Below are 16,238 nucleotides of genomic sequence, written 5' to 3' on the forward strand. Positions count from 1 at the left end.
AGGCGTTCTTCCCCTCATCCCCCTCTCATATCCGCACCAGGTGGTAGGCGTTTCGTAGATCCAGCTTGGCGAAAACAGTGGCCCCCTGGAGTGGCTTGAAGGCCGAGGAAATGAGTGGTAGCAGATAACAGTTCTTCACAGTAATGTCAATGCACTGGAGCAGGGTCTTTTTTTGTTATTTTTTTTTCTCCACGAAGAAGAACCCTGCGCCAGCAGGAGAGGAAGAGGGACAATTAAATCCTGCAGCTAGGGAGTCCCCTACGTAGGTCTCCATAGCCTTGGTCTCCGGGCAGCGAGGAGACTGAACCCTCGTCAGGCAAGGTGGGCCATGTTTTTCACACGTTTTTGTTTTCACCCTGTTCTACAGACCAGGCTCCCAGAACGTGAAGGGAGATGCACTGTCCCGGCTGTATGACACAGAGGAGCGGCCCATGGATCATACTCCAATACTTCCAGCCTCCTGCCTGGTAGCGCCAGTGGTGTGGGAGCTGGACGCGGACATTGAGCAGGCGTTACGTGCAGAGCCCGCTCCCATCCAGTGTCCCGCTGGGCGTCTGTACATCCCATCTGCTGTCCGTGACCGGTTGATCTATTGGGCCCACACAGCACCCTCCTCTGGTCATCCTGGGATTGGTCGGACAGTGCGCTGTTTGAGCGGGAGGTACTGGTGGCCTACCTTAGCTAAGGACGTGAGGGTTTATGTTTCCTCTTGCTCGGTGTGCGCCCAGTGTAAGGCTCCTAGGCACCTGCCCAGAGGGAAGCTACACCCCTTACCCGTTCCACAACGGCCGTGGTCGCTCCTGTCGGTGGATTTCCTTACCGATCTCCCCCCCCTCACAGGGTAACACCGCGATCCTGGTCGTTGTGGATCAGTTCTCTAAGTCCTGCCGTCTCCTCCCTCTGCCCGGTCTCCCTACAGCCCTACAGACTGCGGAGGCCTTGTTTATGCATGTCTTCCGGCACTACGGAGTGCCTGAGGATATAGTGTCTGACCGAGGTCCCCAGTTCACGTCGAGGGTCTGGAAGGCATTTATGGAACGTCTGGGGGTCTCGATCAGCCCGAGAGTAATGGGCAGGTGGAGAGAGTAAACCAGGATGTGGGCAGGTTTCTGCGGTCTTATTGACAGGACCGGCTGGGGGAGTGGGCGGCGTTCATGCCCTGGGCCGAGATGGCACAGAACTCGCTCCGCCACTCCTCCACTAACCTCTCCCCCTTCCAGTGCGTACTGGGGTACCAGCCGGTTCTAGCGCCATGGCATCAGAGTCAGACCAAGGCTCCTGCGGTGGACGACTGGTTCAGGCGCGCGGAGGAGACAAGGGAAGCTGCCTGTGTTCACCTTCAGCGGGCCGTGCTGCGCCACAAAAAAAGCGCAGACCGAGGTTTGTTACAGGTTACAGCTTCCCCCTGATTACCGTATTAACCCCTCGTTCCATGTGGCTCTCCTCAGGCCGGTGGTGGCTGGGCCGCTCCAGGAGTCTGAGGTGCGGGAGGTTCCTCTGCCCCCTCTGGACATCGAGGGGGCCCCGGCGTACTCCGTTCGCTCCATACTGGATTCGAGGCGTTGGGCGAGGGGCCTTCAGTACCTCGTGGAGTGGGAGGGGTACGGTCCGGAGGAGAGGTGCTGGGTTCCGGTCGAGGACGTGTTGGACCCTTCAATACTGCAGGAGTTCCACCGTCTCCGTCCGGATCGCCCTGCACCTTGCCCTCCGGGTCGTCCCCGAGGCCCGTGTTGGGGGGGGGGGGGTACTGTCATGACTTACGCCGAAGTCGGTTCCTCTCCTACATGTTGTGTATTTAACCCTCTGTTCCCCCCATGTCTTTGTGCGGAGATTGTTTATTGTTTTTCTCTGGTGCACGACGGGTTTTGTACCCATTTGTTTGTGGTTCTGGTTACCGGTGGTTTTATGAATAAAACTGCTCCGTTGATTACCAAGTTTTGCTCTCTGCGCCTGACTTCCTTGCCGCAAGTTACGCACTCTCTTTCAAGCACGACTCACTTTCACCAGCAGACTAAACATGGCATTAGTAGTCTATCCAAAAACCACCAAAAACGAATAAAATATTTCCATTCAAATTATTAGAAGGCATTGTTTTCATTTCAGTCTACCCAAACAATATTAGTCTATATTTTTAATACCAACCTCTGCTTCACACTTATTAATTAAAGGTCCATAACTTTAAAATGAACATGTAATGCGCCAAATAAAATACATCCGTCAATTCATAAAGAAAAAATACATTTCGATGGGAGCTAATAGTTCACAATGACAGAGCCTCTTTCTGTCCACAACATCAATCCATTGCTGTTGTAGCCTTGTATTTTTATGCAATAATTAATACCCATACTTAGTTATCAACTATGATCATGGTCACAGATCTATCGCAATTGTCTATCCAGTATCATTAGAATTCATTAGATGTAGTAACTGTCCCTTCTGATTAGGCTACAGGTAATAAAACAAACACATGCAATTTTTAACAAGCAAATATTCAGGTCATATTGTCACGACCAGCAAAGGGAGTAATTGTATTATAATTTGGTCAGGACGTGGCAGATGTGTATTTGTTTTGTATGGTTTAGGTTGAGTGTGAATATTGTAGAGGTGTTTGATTTATTATTTCCGGGTTTTGGTTTATGTTCTATGTTTTGTATTTCTAGGTTCATTCTAGTTCTTTGTATTTCTATGTCTAAGTAATTGGGTGTTGGACTCTCAATTGGAGGCAGGTGTTTTCTGTTGCCTCTGATTGAGAGTCCTATATATAGGTTTGTGTTTTGTTTGTAGTTTGTGGGTAGTTGTATTTCGCACTGCTGTGAGTATTAGCCTGTGAAACTGTCGGTCTTTGTTTTTCTGTGTTCACATTTCATTAATAAATATAATGATGAACATGCAACCCGCTGCGCCTTGGTCCTCTCTGCCCAACGACAACCGTGACAGAACTACCCACCACAAAAAGACCAAGCAGCGGAGGAAGGAGAAAAGGAACTTTGAGAATGACCAACGGGAGAAATGGACCTGGGAGCAGATTATGGCCGGAGAAGGTCCATGGAGGAAGTCTGGTGAGGACCGGGGAACACGGCTGGTAAGGGAGCCCGAGAGGCAGACCCAATATTTTTTTGGGGGGGGGCACACGGGTAGTTTGGCTGGGCGAGGATTGAGCCCCAGGCCAAATCCCCGTACTGTTTTTGGGCGACATATGACTGGACAGGTCCCGTGCTTAGGGGTGATGGGTGCTGTGGCGAGGCCGGGTATTTTCAGGTCGGTATGCGCAGTACCAGCGCCCCGCATGTGCCAGGGGAAAGTGGGCATCCAGCCAGTAGGGGTGATGCCAGTCCTGCGCTCGAGACCGCCAGTGAGCCTCTACGGTCCAGTGTTTCCCGATATACGCACTAGCCTTGAGGTGCGTGTCTCCAGGCTGGCACGTCCAGTACCAGCCCCACGCATCAGGCTTCTAGTGCGTCAGCCCAGCCTCGGCAGTCTGTAGCCGCCAGGGCCGCCCGCCAGCCCGGAGCCGCCAGGGCCGCCCGCCAGCCCGGAGCCGCCGGGCGCAGCCAGGGACGCCCGCCAGCCAGGGACGCCCGCCAGCCGGGCGCAGTCAGGGTCGCCCACCAGTCCTCCGGCGTGGCCAGGGGCGCCACCTAAGTGGGCGACGCCGAGGGTGAGCCACCTCCAGTATAGGTGGGTTGGGGACGGGGGGTGTTGCACAGGTGCCGTCGTTGACGGCAGCCACCCTCCCTTCCCTCCCTCTAGTTAGGGGTTTATTTTTTGGTTGTTTTGTTGTCTAGGTGCAGTCGGGGTATGCACCTTTGGGGGGGGGGGGGGGGGTACTGTCACGTCCTGACCAGCAAAGGGAGTAATTGTATTATAATTTGGTCAGGACGTGGCAGATGGGTATTTGTTTTGTATGGTTTAGGTTGAGTGTGAATATTGTAGGGGTGTTTGATTTATTATTTCTGGGTTTTGGTTTATGTTCTATGTTTTGTATTTCTAGGTTCATTCTAGTTCTTTGTATTTCTGTCTAAGTAATTGGATGTTGGACTCTCAATTGGAGGCAGGTGTTTTCTGTTGCCTCTGAGAGTCCTATATATAGGTTTGTGTTTTGTTTGTGGGTAGTTGTATTTCGCACTGCTGTGAGTATTAGCCTGTGAAACTGTCGTTCTTTGTTTTTCTGTGTTCACATTTATTTAATAAATATAATGATGAACATGCAACCCGCTGCGCCTTGGTCCTCTCTGCCCAACGACAACCGTGACACATATTAATGATATGGATATCTGATTCAGGGATTTCAATTACGACATCATTCCTAGTAGACTATTCTATCAGGCGATTAAAGAGTCGTTCAAAATCAAACTAAGCAAGCTGCAAAATCGTCCAGTTTATATCTTAAAACAAACACTGGCTGCTATAACTTTCTAAGAAAAAACATGTCAATAGTTGAAACTACAATCAGAAACAGTCAGTAATGCTATTGAAATGACAAACAAATCCTGCAAATAAACCAATTATAACGTTCTGTAGTCTTAATATCTGGCACACAAAGACACAATTTACCAGAAAATAGCCTTCAAGTTCAGTCAAGTGTTTCTCCACAGAGATTTCCACATGCGCGAAGGGGATTTATTCGCAATCATAGCAGTCAAACAAATTTAAATCGACTTCCATTGACTCAAATCAGATCTTGCTCCTTGCAATAAAAGCAGACATATTTAAATTACTTTACTACATCACAGTAGCTCCAAAGATATTTTGTTTGCTGGAAACCCTCAGTTAAAAATTAAGACCCGTGTTTCCTTAATTATTCAACTCTGCTCTTTAAGGCAGCTGTTCCTTAGCTGAAGCTGTCCTTAACCAATACGCCCTAACAATTAAGTCCTGTTACCTTGACCCTATAATTAGGCTCAACCAATTGTCTTTTATTTGGTTAAGCCGTCTGTTCCTTAACCAATACGCCCCAACCCATGATCAAAGAATCGTGGTCTTACCTAAATTTAGTTTGGGATAGAGTAGACAGTCTCCCCTGCTTCAACAATTTCAGGCTGGTTTCATCTGCCCCAACCTCTATGTGGAGTGAGAATTCCCTTGGTCACTGGTGACCCCCGTGCACGGTTGACCTGTCATCACTCTGGAATCAGTTGAAGACTGCCGTTATCTATCCCATCCTCGTCGCCAAGTTACTGTAAGGGATTTCTGCTCTAAATTCATACAAGAGACCACAGGAAACTTTAATCTCAAGCTAAAACAAAACATCAATCATTGTACTTTTGTAATTACAGGGGTTTTTACAAAATGTTTCACAAACTCATCCTTGTTGAGGGAGCGTGCCCTCCTTGACTCAACATTGAGAATTCCGAGGTGACTTAACCTGGCATCAACCAATGTTGTCCTAAGGTGGGTTTTAATCAGTTTTTAAGCTGAGAAGCTTCTCTTGCTAGAATCACTGCTGACTGGTGTAACAACAGAAATATTACAAAGTCGAAATAGCTCATGGAAGACCTCTTTATAAGGTTCTAGAAACACAAAGTCAAGGAGAGTAGACGGTCTGTCCCTTTCACTTTTCTCTCTCCTATCAAGAAGCCGCTTGGTTTGATGAACCTCATGTTTGAGGTCCTCTAAATCTGACTCAAAGGTCTGAGCAAAGGCAAAAAGAGGCTCCTCATTCACAAATATTGTACTCTTTGGGTTGAGAGACTGGACCACTTGCTTTATCTCGCAATTTTTCTTTGAAAAATGCCTCTGCAGCTCAGCTGTGAGACTGTCAAGCACCTGATAAAATATAGCTCTTTGGAAGCTCTCACCATCACCTTGGTCACTATTTTTCTGTCCTACAGTGCTCATCATCAATGAGTCGTGAAATCTTAAGCTTGTTTTAGGCTGTCTTTTACACACTGTTTGTACACTTATTTTGCAGTGCTCTGCAATCTATTCAACCGCTTTCCATAGTTCTCAAAAGTAACCCTCACTTCTGTAGTCCTGTAATGTGTCTGTAAGGCACCTACTAGATCCACAGCTCTTCTAGGTCAAGAGAGCTTGATTGTAGCATGTCAGAAAGACATTTGGCATCACCAAGCACTTTACAAAAGGTATCCAAAAGCCCTATGAAATGTAAATCTGAGAAAGAAGGCCCCTTGCCTCCACTGATCTTTCACTACTATTTTCAAATGTGATATCTTGTAGCACTCTCAGAACTACTGGAAGCCTGTCCCTCAAACTACAGCATGCCATGCATCTGCATGCCCACCTTACATCTGTAAGTCTCTGTAGTTCCCTGGGCTGCTGCTGTGGATACAGCTCTTTCTGAACTGCAAGCCAATTGAGATGAACGTATAAGCCAGATACAAAGTTATGAAGCTTCTGCAGGAGAGTAAAAAAAGTTAACTGCCTCAGGCACTGATTTTACAGCATCGACAAGAACCAAATTCAAACAATATGCATTACAGTGCACATCAAATTCAAATCTTGCACTGTTTTTAATCCATGCAGACACACCAAAATGCTTTCTGCTCATGACGGATGCACCATCATAGCTTTGCCCCACAATATTATTTCTGTAGTCCAGACCATGTTTTTCAAGGCATTTTTGTGAGACCTGCTGCATCTAAGCTTTCAGCTGACTGAAAGTGTAAAAAGCTTTTGTGGATGGCCCCATTATAATAGTACCTCACAACTAAAGACATTTGTTCTTTTTTCTTTAAATCTTTGGTTTCATCTGCAATTACACTAAAATCTTCACTTTCTTTTACCTCTCCTATTATTTCACTTTGTACCATCTCAGCTAAGCCCTCAAGACCTTCGTTCTGGATTTGGCGGCTTGTGTACATACAGTTGAAGTCGGAAGTTTACATACACTTAGGTTGGAGTCATTGAAGCTTGTTTTTCAACCACTCCACAAATTTCTTGTTAACAAACTATAGTTTTGGAAAGTCGGTTAGGACATCTACTTTGTGCATGACACGAGTAGTTTTTCCAACAATTGTTTACAGACAGATTATTTCACTTATAATTCACTGTATCACAATTCCAGTGGGTCAGAAGTTTACATACACGAAGTTGACTGTGCCTTTAAACAGCTTGGAAAATTCCAGAAAATGTCATGGCTTTAGAAGCTTCTGATAGGCTAATTGACATTTGAGTCAATTGGAGGTGTACTTGTGGATGTATTTCAAGGCCTAGCTTCAAACTCAGTGCCTCTTTTCATGACATAATGGGAAAATCAAAAGAAATCAGCCAAGACCTCAGAAAAAATTGTAGACCTCCACAAGTCTGGTTCATCCTTGGGAGCAATTTCCAAATGCCTGAAGGTACCACGTTCATCTGTACAAACAATAGTACGCAAGTATAAACACCATGGGACCACGAAGCCGTCATACCGCTCAGGAAGGAGACGCGTTCTGTCTCCTAGAGATGAAGGTACTTTGGTGCGAAAAGTGCAAATAAATCCCAGAACAACAGCAAAAGGACCTTGTGAAGATGCTGGAGGAAACAGGTACAAAAGTATCTATATTCACAGTAAAACATGTCCTATATTGACATAACCTGAAAGGCCGCTCAGCAAGGAAGAAGCCACTGCTCCAAAATCGCCATAAAAAAAGCCAGACTACGGTTTGCAGCTGCACATGGGGACAAAGATCGTACTTTTTGGAGAAATGTCCTCTGGTCTGATGAAACAAAAATAGAACTGTTTGGCCATAATGACCATCGTTATGTTTGGAGGAAAAAGGGGGAGGTTTGCAAGCTGAAGAACACCATCCCAACCGTGAAGCACGGGTGTGGCAGCATCATGTTGTCGGGGTGCTTTGCTGCAGGAGGGACTGGTGCAGTTCACAAAATAGTACATTTTTTCCCATTCCTCCTGACAGAGCTAGTGTAACTGAGTCAGGTTTGTAGGCCTCCTCCAACATCTCAAGACATCAGTCAGGAAGTTAAAGCTTGGTCGCAAATGGGTCTTCCAAACGGACAATGACCCCAAGCATACTTCCAAAGTTGTGGCAAAATGGCTTAAGGACAACAAAGTCAAGGTATTGGAGTGGCCATCACAAAGCCCTGACCTCAATCCTATAGAAAATTTGTGGGCAGAACTGAAAAAGCGTGTTCGAGCAAGGAGGCCTACAAACCTGACTCAGTTACACTAGCTCTGTCAGGAGGAATGGGAAAAAATGTACCCAACTTATTGTGGGAAGCTTGTGGAAGGCTACCCGAAATATTTGACCCAAGATAAGCAATTTAAAGGCAATGCTACAGAATACAAATTGAGTGTATGTAACGCCCTGGCCATAGAGAGGGTTTTTTTTGTTCTTTATTTTGGTTAGGCCAGGGTGTTACATTGGGTGGGCGTTCTATGTTCCTTTCTCTATGTTTTTGTATTTCTTTGTTTTGGGCCGTGTGTGGCTCCCAATCAGGCACAGCTGAAGCTCGTTGTTGCTGATTGGGAGTCACACATAAGGAGCATGTTTTTCCTTTGGGTTTTGTGGGTAATTGTTTCTGTTGAGTGTTTTGCACCTGACAAGACTGTTTGGCTGTCAGTTTTCTTATTTTTGGGTAGTGTTCTCTTTTGTTCTAATTAAAATCATGATGAACACTAACTCCGCTGCACCTTGATCTACTCTCTCTCCCGACAGCCCTTACAGAATTACCCACCAAAAACGGACCAAGCAGCGGAGGAAGGAGAGGCACCAGGAGAAGGACTCATGGACTTTGGAGAAAATGCAGAGGAACGTTCAGGATTCCTGGAGATGGTAGGAATTACTGGACGAAGGTGGACCATGGGCTAAGGCTGGGGAGTATCGCCGCCCGCGGTGGGAGATCGAGGCGGCGATAGCTGAGAGGCGCTGGTATGAAGAGAGGGAGCGCAACGGACATGGGAGGCAGCCCCAAAAAAAGAATTTGGGGGGGGGGCAGATGGGGAGATTGGCGGAGTCAGGCGGTAGACCTGAGCCAACTCCCCGTGCTTACCGGAAGCAGCGTGGTACTGGTAAGGCACCATGTTATGCTGTGGAGCGCACGGTGTCTCCAGTGCGCGTGCATAGCCCGGTGCGCTACATTCCAGCCCCCCGCAAGTGCCATGCGAGAGTGGGCATCGAGCCAGGGCGGATGGTGCCAGCTCAGAGCGTCTGGTCTCCATTGTGCCTCCTCGGTCCAGGTTATCCTGCGCCGGCGCTGCGCACTGTGTCTCCGGAGCGCTGGGAGGGCCCAGTTCGCCCAATGCCTGCTCTCCGCCCGTGCCGGGCCAAAGTGGGCATTCAGCCTGGAGTATGGGTAAAGAGCGTCAAGTCTAGAACTCCAGTGCTCCCCCACAGCCCGGTTTATCCTGTGCCTCCTCCTCGGACCAGGCCTCCGGTGGATCTCTCCAGCCTGGTCCGTCCTGTGCCACCTCCCAGGACTAGGCCTCCAGTGGGTCTCCCCATCCTGGTCCATCCTGTGCCACCTCCCAGGACTAGGCCTCCAGTGGGTCTCGCCAGTCCGGAGCCGCCAGAGCTGCCCGCCAGTCCGGAGTTGCCAGAGCTGCCCGCCAGTCCGGAGCCGCCAGAGCTGCCCACCAGTCCGGAGCCGCCAGAGCTGCCCGCCAGTCCGGAGCCGCCAGAGCTGCCCGCTAGTCCGGAGCTGCCAGAGCCGGCCACCAGTCCGGAGCCGCCCGCCAGTCAGGAGCCACCAGAGCCGCCCGCCAGTCAGTAGCCGCCAGAGCCGCCCGCCAGTCAGGAGCCGCCAGAGCCACCCGCGAGTCAGGAGCCGCCAGAGCCGCCCGCCAGTCAGGAGCCACCAGAGCCGCCCGCCAGTCAGGAGCCGCCAGAGCCGCCCGCCTGTCCGGAGCCGCCAGAGCCGCCCGTCTGTCCGGAGCCGCCCGACTGTCCAGAGCAGTCAGAGCCGCCCGCCAGCCCGGTGAGTCCTGTGCCTACGCCTAGGGCCAGGCCTCTTTCATGTCTCCCCAGCCTGGTGAGTCCTGTGCCGGTGCCCAGGGCCAGGCCTCCTTCATGTCTCCCCAGCCTGGTGAATCCTGGGCCAGAGCCGCTAGAGCCGCCCGCCAGCCCGGAGCCGCCGGAGCCGCCAGAGCCGCCCGCCAGCCTGGTGAGTCCTGTGCCTGCGCCCAGGGCCAGGCCTCCTTCATGTCTCCCCAGCCTGGTGAGTCCTGTGCCTGCGCCCAGGGCCAGGCCTCCATATCTCCCCAGCCTGGTGAATCCTGGGTCAGTGTCGCCGGAGCCGCCAGGGACGCCCGCCAGCCGGGCGCAGCCAGGGACGCCCGCCAGCCAGGCGCAACCATCACCGCCCGCCAGCCGGGCGCAACCAGGGTCGCCCGCCAGCCGGGCGCAGCCATCGCCCCCCGCCAGCCGGGCGCAGTCAGGGTCGCTCTCCAGACCTTCGGCGCGGCCAGGTGCGCCACCTAAGAGGGCGACGCCAAGGGTGGAGCAGAGGCCACGTCCCGCACCTGAGCCGCCGCCGTAAGAAGGCCCACCCGGACCCTCCCCTTCAGTCAGGTTTTGCGGCCGGAGTCCGCACCTTTGGGGGGGGGGGGTACTGTAACGCCCTGGTCATAGAGAGGGGTTTTTTGTTCTTTATTTTGGTTAGGCCAGGGTGTTACATTGGGTGGGCGTTCTATGTTCCTTTCTCTATGTTTTTGTATTTCTTTGTTTTGGGCCGTGTGTGGCTCCCAATCAGGCACAGCTGAAGCTCGTTGTTGCTGATTGGGAGTCACACATAAGGAGCATGTTTTTCCTTTGGGTTTTGTGGGTAATTGTTTCTGTTGAGTGTTTTGCACCTGACAGGACTGTTTGGCTGTCAGTTTTCTTATTTTTGTGTAGTGTTCTCTTTTGTTCTAATTAAAATCATGATGAACACTAACTCCGCTGCGCCTTGGTCTACTCTCTCTCCCGACAGCCCTTACAGTGTATGTAAACTTCTGACCCACTGGGAATGTGATGAAAGAAATAAAAGCTGAAATAAATAATTCTCTCTACTATTATTCAGACATTTAACATTCTTAAAATAAAGTGGCAATCCTAACTGACCTAAGACAGGGAATTTTTACTAGGATTAAATGTCAGGAATTGTGAAAAACTGAGTTTAAATGTATTTTGCTAAAGTGCTAAGTGCATTCATCCTTTTCTCTACGAGAGGGTCATGCTTTGCTATTTCTTCAAAGATTGTCAAAAAATTATCCTTGTGAGTCATCAGACTCTTGATGACCTCTCTGCGCTATAATTTGAGTGCCAGTTAATTGGAGCACATCTGCAATTGTTTTAATGTATGTACAGTTTTCCTCCACTTTCTTTTTCCGGTCCTCATTTATGACATCTAACATTGATGAGTTGCTGTCAATAGCCCTTTTATGCTGATTTCATACATACATAGCATTGATATGATGCTCTGCCTTTGAATGGAGCTTAAACCCATAATCTTTAAGCAGCGCCTTTTTCCAGTTACAAAAACCTGAAGGCAGATTCAGGTGTATTGGGCAGAGAAAAATGCCTACAGGCAAAACAATAAGTTGAATCTTGACTTAAAGAATATTCAAGCCATGAATTGTCCTTATACAAGGAGCTGTTGAAAGCCCTTTTCTTAGTACCATGCTGAGTTCTGGGAAATGTTTTCAAACACGGCTGTACAGGACCCTCTTCTCTGGATCTTGAAATGTCTGAAATAGACATTAAATAATGTGTCATATCTCTATGTAAATGTGTAATTAAGGGATCCACAAGATTAGATACAAACAGCTGCTAACTAAAATGTGTAGTTTAAAGTATAGGCCTGGCCTACCATTGGGTCCTTTTGAAACAGAAGTCTGATATCTCTCCCTTTCTTTTCATGTTTAATTGACAATATGCAAAAATAAGACAGTCTATGGTTACATCTAAGCATCCAATTACCCACATTCCAATCTCAATCTTAATTACAAATTCCCATTATCATAACTGTACCTTAAAATCAACTACCAGCCTGAGTTACTAGTTAGATCATGGCTAGCCCTACTCTGCAGGAAGTAACTTAGCTAGCTATAATTTCTTACACCTTTACGATAGCAAACAGGCTATCTGCAAATTGTGGTAATCTGTTGAGTAACGTTAACAGATTTATATTAACAATTGTTCGTTTTGAGTTCAAGTACAAAAATCTAACTGAGTTAATGGATTTCAAATTGCTGAATGTTAACTTGGTGAACACTGACAGCTGTAGCCTACTAGTTACCCCACATTAGCTAAACATTCGTATATTGTAACTTACGACACTGCACTGTATATGCGTTTGTATTACTAGCACAGATGTAAACATAATGTTAGGCTAAATTGGGAACCAATCTCTCTTATCTGATTAACTGTCTGTTAATGGAGCCAAAGGTCTAACGTTAACTTACACAGCGACTCAACTTTCGTAAAAGTTGTTCAGGAAACCTAAACCCGATGATAAACCTTAAAACTTACTTCAAATATGATGCTTTCGCCAATCGTGAAAATAGCTCGTGGAGCTGTGGAAATATTCTCTCTTCTTCTTCTGTATGTTCTTCTCATTCTTCTGTATCTCACAACCAATTTTAATATTCTTTCTTCCTCGTCTTCAATTTGAAAAATGCGGCACCGAACATCAAAATAAATGCTTCTTTCAACAAGATGTGAAATGAGAGGTCAATCAGCATCAAACCACCAGTAGAAAATTATATTTTGGGGTGGCACATAGAAGCACAAGCATTTCACTACACCCGCAATAACATCTGCTAATTACGTGTATGTGACCAATAAGATCTGCTAATTACGTGTATGTGACCAATAACATCTGCTAATTACGTGTATGTGACCAATAACATCTGCTAATTACGTGTATGTGACCAATAACATCTGCTAATTACGTGTATGTGACCAATAACATCTGCTAATTACGTGTATGTGACCAATAACATCTGCTAATTACGTGTATGTGACCAATAAAATTTGATTTGATTAGACAACAGCAGAGAGAAACAAGATCACATCCTTGGGTTTGATGTGATGCTATGCAGGGAGAGGTCTTTCACAAGCTCATGTGTGTTTTTTTGGTCTCTCCTGTGTATTATATTCTCAATCTCTATCTCAAGCTTTTAACCATGAAAAAATAAAAATACATTATTGACATGTGCTGCTAGGGCCACAGATATAAAACTGATATGTTGTTTATGGCTGGGGCATTTCAGACATGATCAATAACACTGTCCCTTCCTCTCTCCCTCCCCCAACTCCCATCCCTCCCTCTGCCCCTCTCTCTCTCTCCCTTCCTCTCTCTCTCTCTCCCTTCCCTCCATCCCTCTCTCCCTTCCCTCCATCTCTCCCTCTCCTGTGTCCTACAGTTTTTTTGTGCTGAGCGGGGTGATAGCCATGGTGACATGTGCAGTGTTCCTCAAGCTGAGTTCTCTGTTGAAGCTAGCTGTGTTGCTATTGGTGGTAGCTGTCTACTCTTACTTTATACAGGTGGCATTCCACGTCCTATATGTCAACGAGCAAGAGCAGGACCTCCTCCTACACAAGTACGCATACACACAAATATAACACACATACAAATATCACATGGAAAGTATAACAAATAACACATAACATATAAATATCACGCAGCAGGTAGCCTAGAGGTTAAGCGCGTTGGGCCAAAGCGTGTTGGGTCAGTAACCAAAGGATCACTGGTTTGAATCCCTGAGCCAGCAAGGTGGACAAATCTGCCATTCTGCCCTTGAGCAAGGCAGTTAACCCTGCTGATGACGTGGACGTCGGATGGGTTAAATGTGGAAGACACGTTTCAGTTGAATACGTTCAGTCGTGGAACTGACTAGGTATCCCCCTTCACTCTAAATCAATATTGTGTGTGATTTGGCTAAGAGTTGTCCATTACCAATTGAACACGTGCTTGATTTTATCACTCAAATTCTAATGTTTCTGTCTTTCTGTCTCTTCCTTTGTGTGTCACACACACACAGGCCTCCCTACCTCAGGAGGAAGGGCATCTCCATTCTCCTCATGACCATGTTTGTTGTTGCTGTGTTCTACAACAGAAGACAAGTACCCTCGACACACAACAGTCCTTACCTTTTATTTCAGTAGAGCTCCCAAGGCATGTTATTGTGTTAAGCAGTTATGTAGCTGCAACTGATGTGTCTGTAACTAATTCAAATGTATTGAGTCACCATCATCCCTCAGTAAAGTAAAGTCTATTTGTGATTGGCTGTTCCTTGTCATCCAGTGGGAGCCGACGGCGAGGCTGGACTTCCTATGGCGTCTGCAGGCTCAGCAGGAAGGGGAGGACATGAGGGAGCTGTGGGAGCACAACGGGTGTCTGCTGCACAACATCCTGCCATTACACGTCGCAAGACACTTCCTAGAGAGGTGCAGGAACGACGAAGTATAGAAAACACCTTGACAGCATATAGGCTGCTGAATATCCTGATTCCAAACCAATCCCTTGCACGTGTCCATTAGCCTGGTCCCAGATCTGTTTGTTTTGCCTTGTCAACTCCTATCGTCATTCTTTGGCAAGACAGCACAAACACATCTGGGACCAGGGTACCCATCCTCGGGTGTCTGTTGACTTCACATCACAGATCAGATAGGTTAAAGGAAATGCCAACAAATAATCAAGTTCATATTAACTTCTCAATGTGTGTACACTTTCCGTTCTTCAGGAGCTGTACTCCCAGTCCTATGAGGAGGTGGGGGTGATGTTTGCCTCGGTCGCAGGGTTCACCGACTCCTATGAGAAGTAGGAGAACAAACACAAGGGGGTTGACTGCCTCCAACTGCTCAATGAGATCATCGCTGACTTTGAGGTGAGAGGAGACAAGGAGGGGGTACGGCCCAGGCAGAGTTTTGCAATATTTTGGAACACCAGATTTTTTCTCTCACTTTCCATCCCAACAAATGAAAGTGGAACTGACAGCGTTTTAACAACTTTGCAGATATGAAACAAACAGACAATCATAATATCAGTAAAAAATATAAAAATCCCAGTTTACGCTACAAAAACTTTAAAAAATGATATATTTTTAACCCTTCGAAACAGCCCCTGTGAGAGCTTTTCTTTGACATCTGATGGGATAAATGACTGATTTACAGTTCATGAGGGTTGTCTAGTCACACATATGAAGTTGTGGAAAGATCTGACCTTTTTAACCCTTCGAAACAGCCCCTATGACACCATTTTAAGGCACTTTTGGTTGACACAGGAAGCTGAAAGTGAACACATATCCTCCTTGGGTTAGGCTCTTATAGAATATTGAGTTTTAAGTCTTTACGTCAAGAACTGACTTATTTACAGAGGATTGAATGAGTTTGTGTTATTTCAGAAAATCACAGAAATCTCGCAGAGCTCCGAAACCCGCCTTAACGGATTCATCTGAACACGCTACAACTGGATCTGTAACTTTTTGGGGGAAAAAAAATAAATAATTTTTGAACATCACCAAATGTACATTGTACGATTTATCTTAAATGACGATAGATAAATGTCTGGTTCTTTTTTTCCTGACACCGTAGGCTCATGTACTTTGACGTGAAGCGGTCAAATTAGCGCTCTATTTTCATTTTTGACCTTTAATCCCATAAAAATGGCCTTAACTCAAAAAGCGTTGAGGCCTCGACTCCATCTTGTTCGGGGCCAACTGCCCATTATGCCAAACCAATGCTCACCAAGTTTCGTCTTCGAAGTCTTTTCCGTTTAGGAGAAAAGGCCACGTCGTGATTGGTGATGTTTGTTACATTTGCAATATGATATGATCCATTCGCCCTCCATTCGCCCTCTGCTGTTATTTTCCGGGACAGGTGAAAAATGACCAAAATTTGAAATTTATTAAACGGAAACCGAACGTCTGAGAGACTTCGTTCGATGACTTCCCGGAAGATCCGGCCCCGGTGCACCGCCCGCCGATTTTACAAACATTCGCGGACGTCTAGTAAGGGACCATACATTTGCAATATGGACTTCCTCATCAGTCATACAGCAAGTGCCGAAATGTGCACTTCATGTATGCAAGGGCAATGATCACAAGTCAGTAATAACGTGGCTTATAGACTAGCGTACCTATTTATGTAGCTATTTATTTAGCAAGCTAAAAACACAGAGCCTAAAGTTAACTAGCTAGCTATCTCATTTAGAAGGCTAAAATCACATTGCTATCTTTTCAAAAATAGTGTGAATAGGTGTGGTCAACGAGGTATATCTCACAGCTTATACTAACCAAAATATCTTTACTACAGACTTGTCCTTTGTACCTCAGCAAGTTGCAGCAGAAACATTGT

Source organism: Salmo salar, chromosome 06, assembly GCF_965601325.2.
Source record: "Salmo salar chromosome 06, fSalSal1, whole genome shotgun sequence".
NCBI lineage: Eukaryota > Metazoa > Chordata > Actinopteri > Salmoniformes > Salmonidae > Salmo > Salmo salar.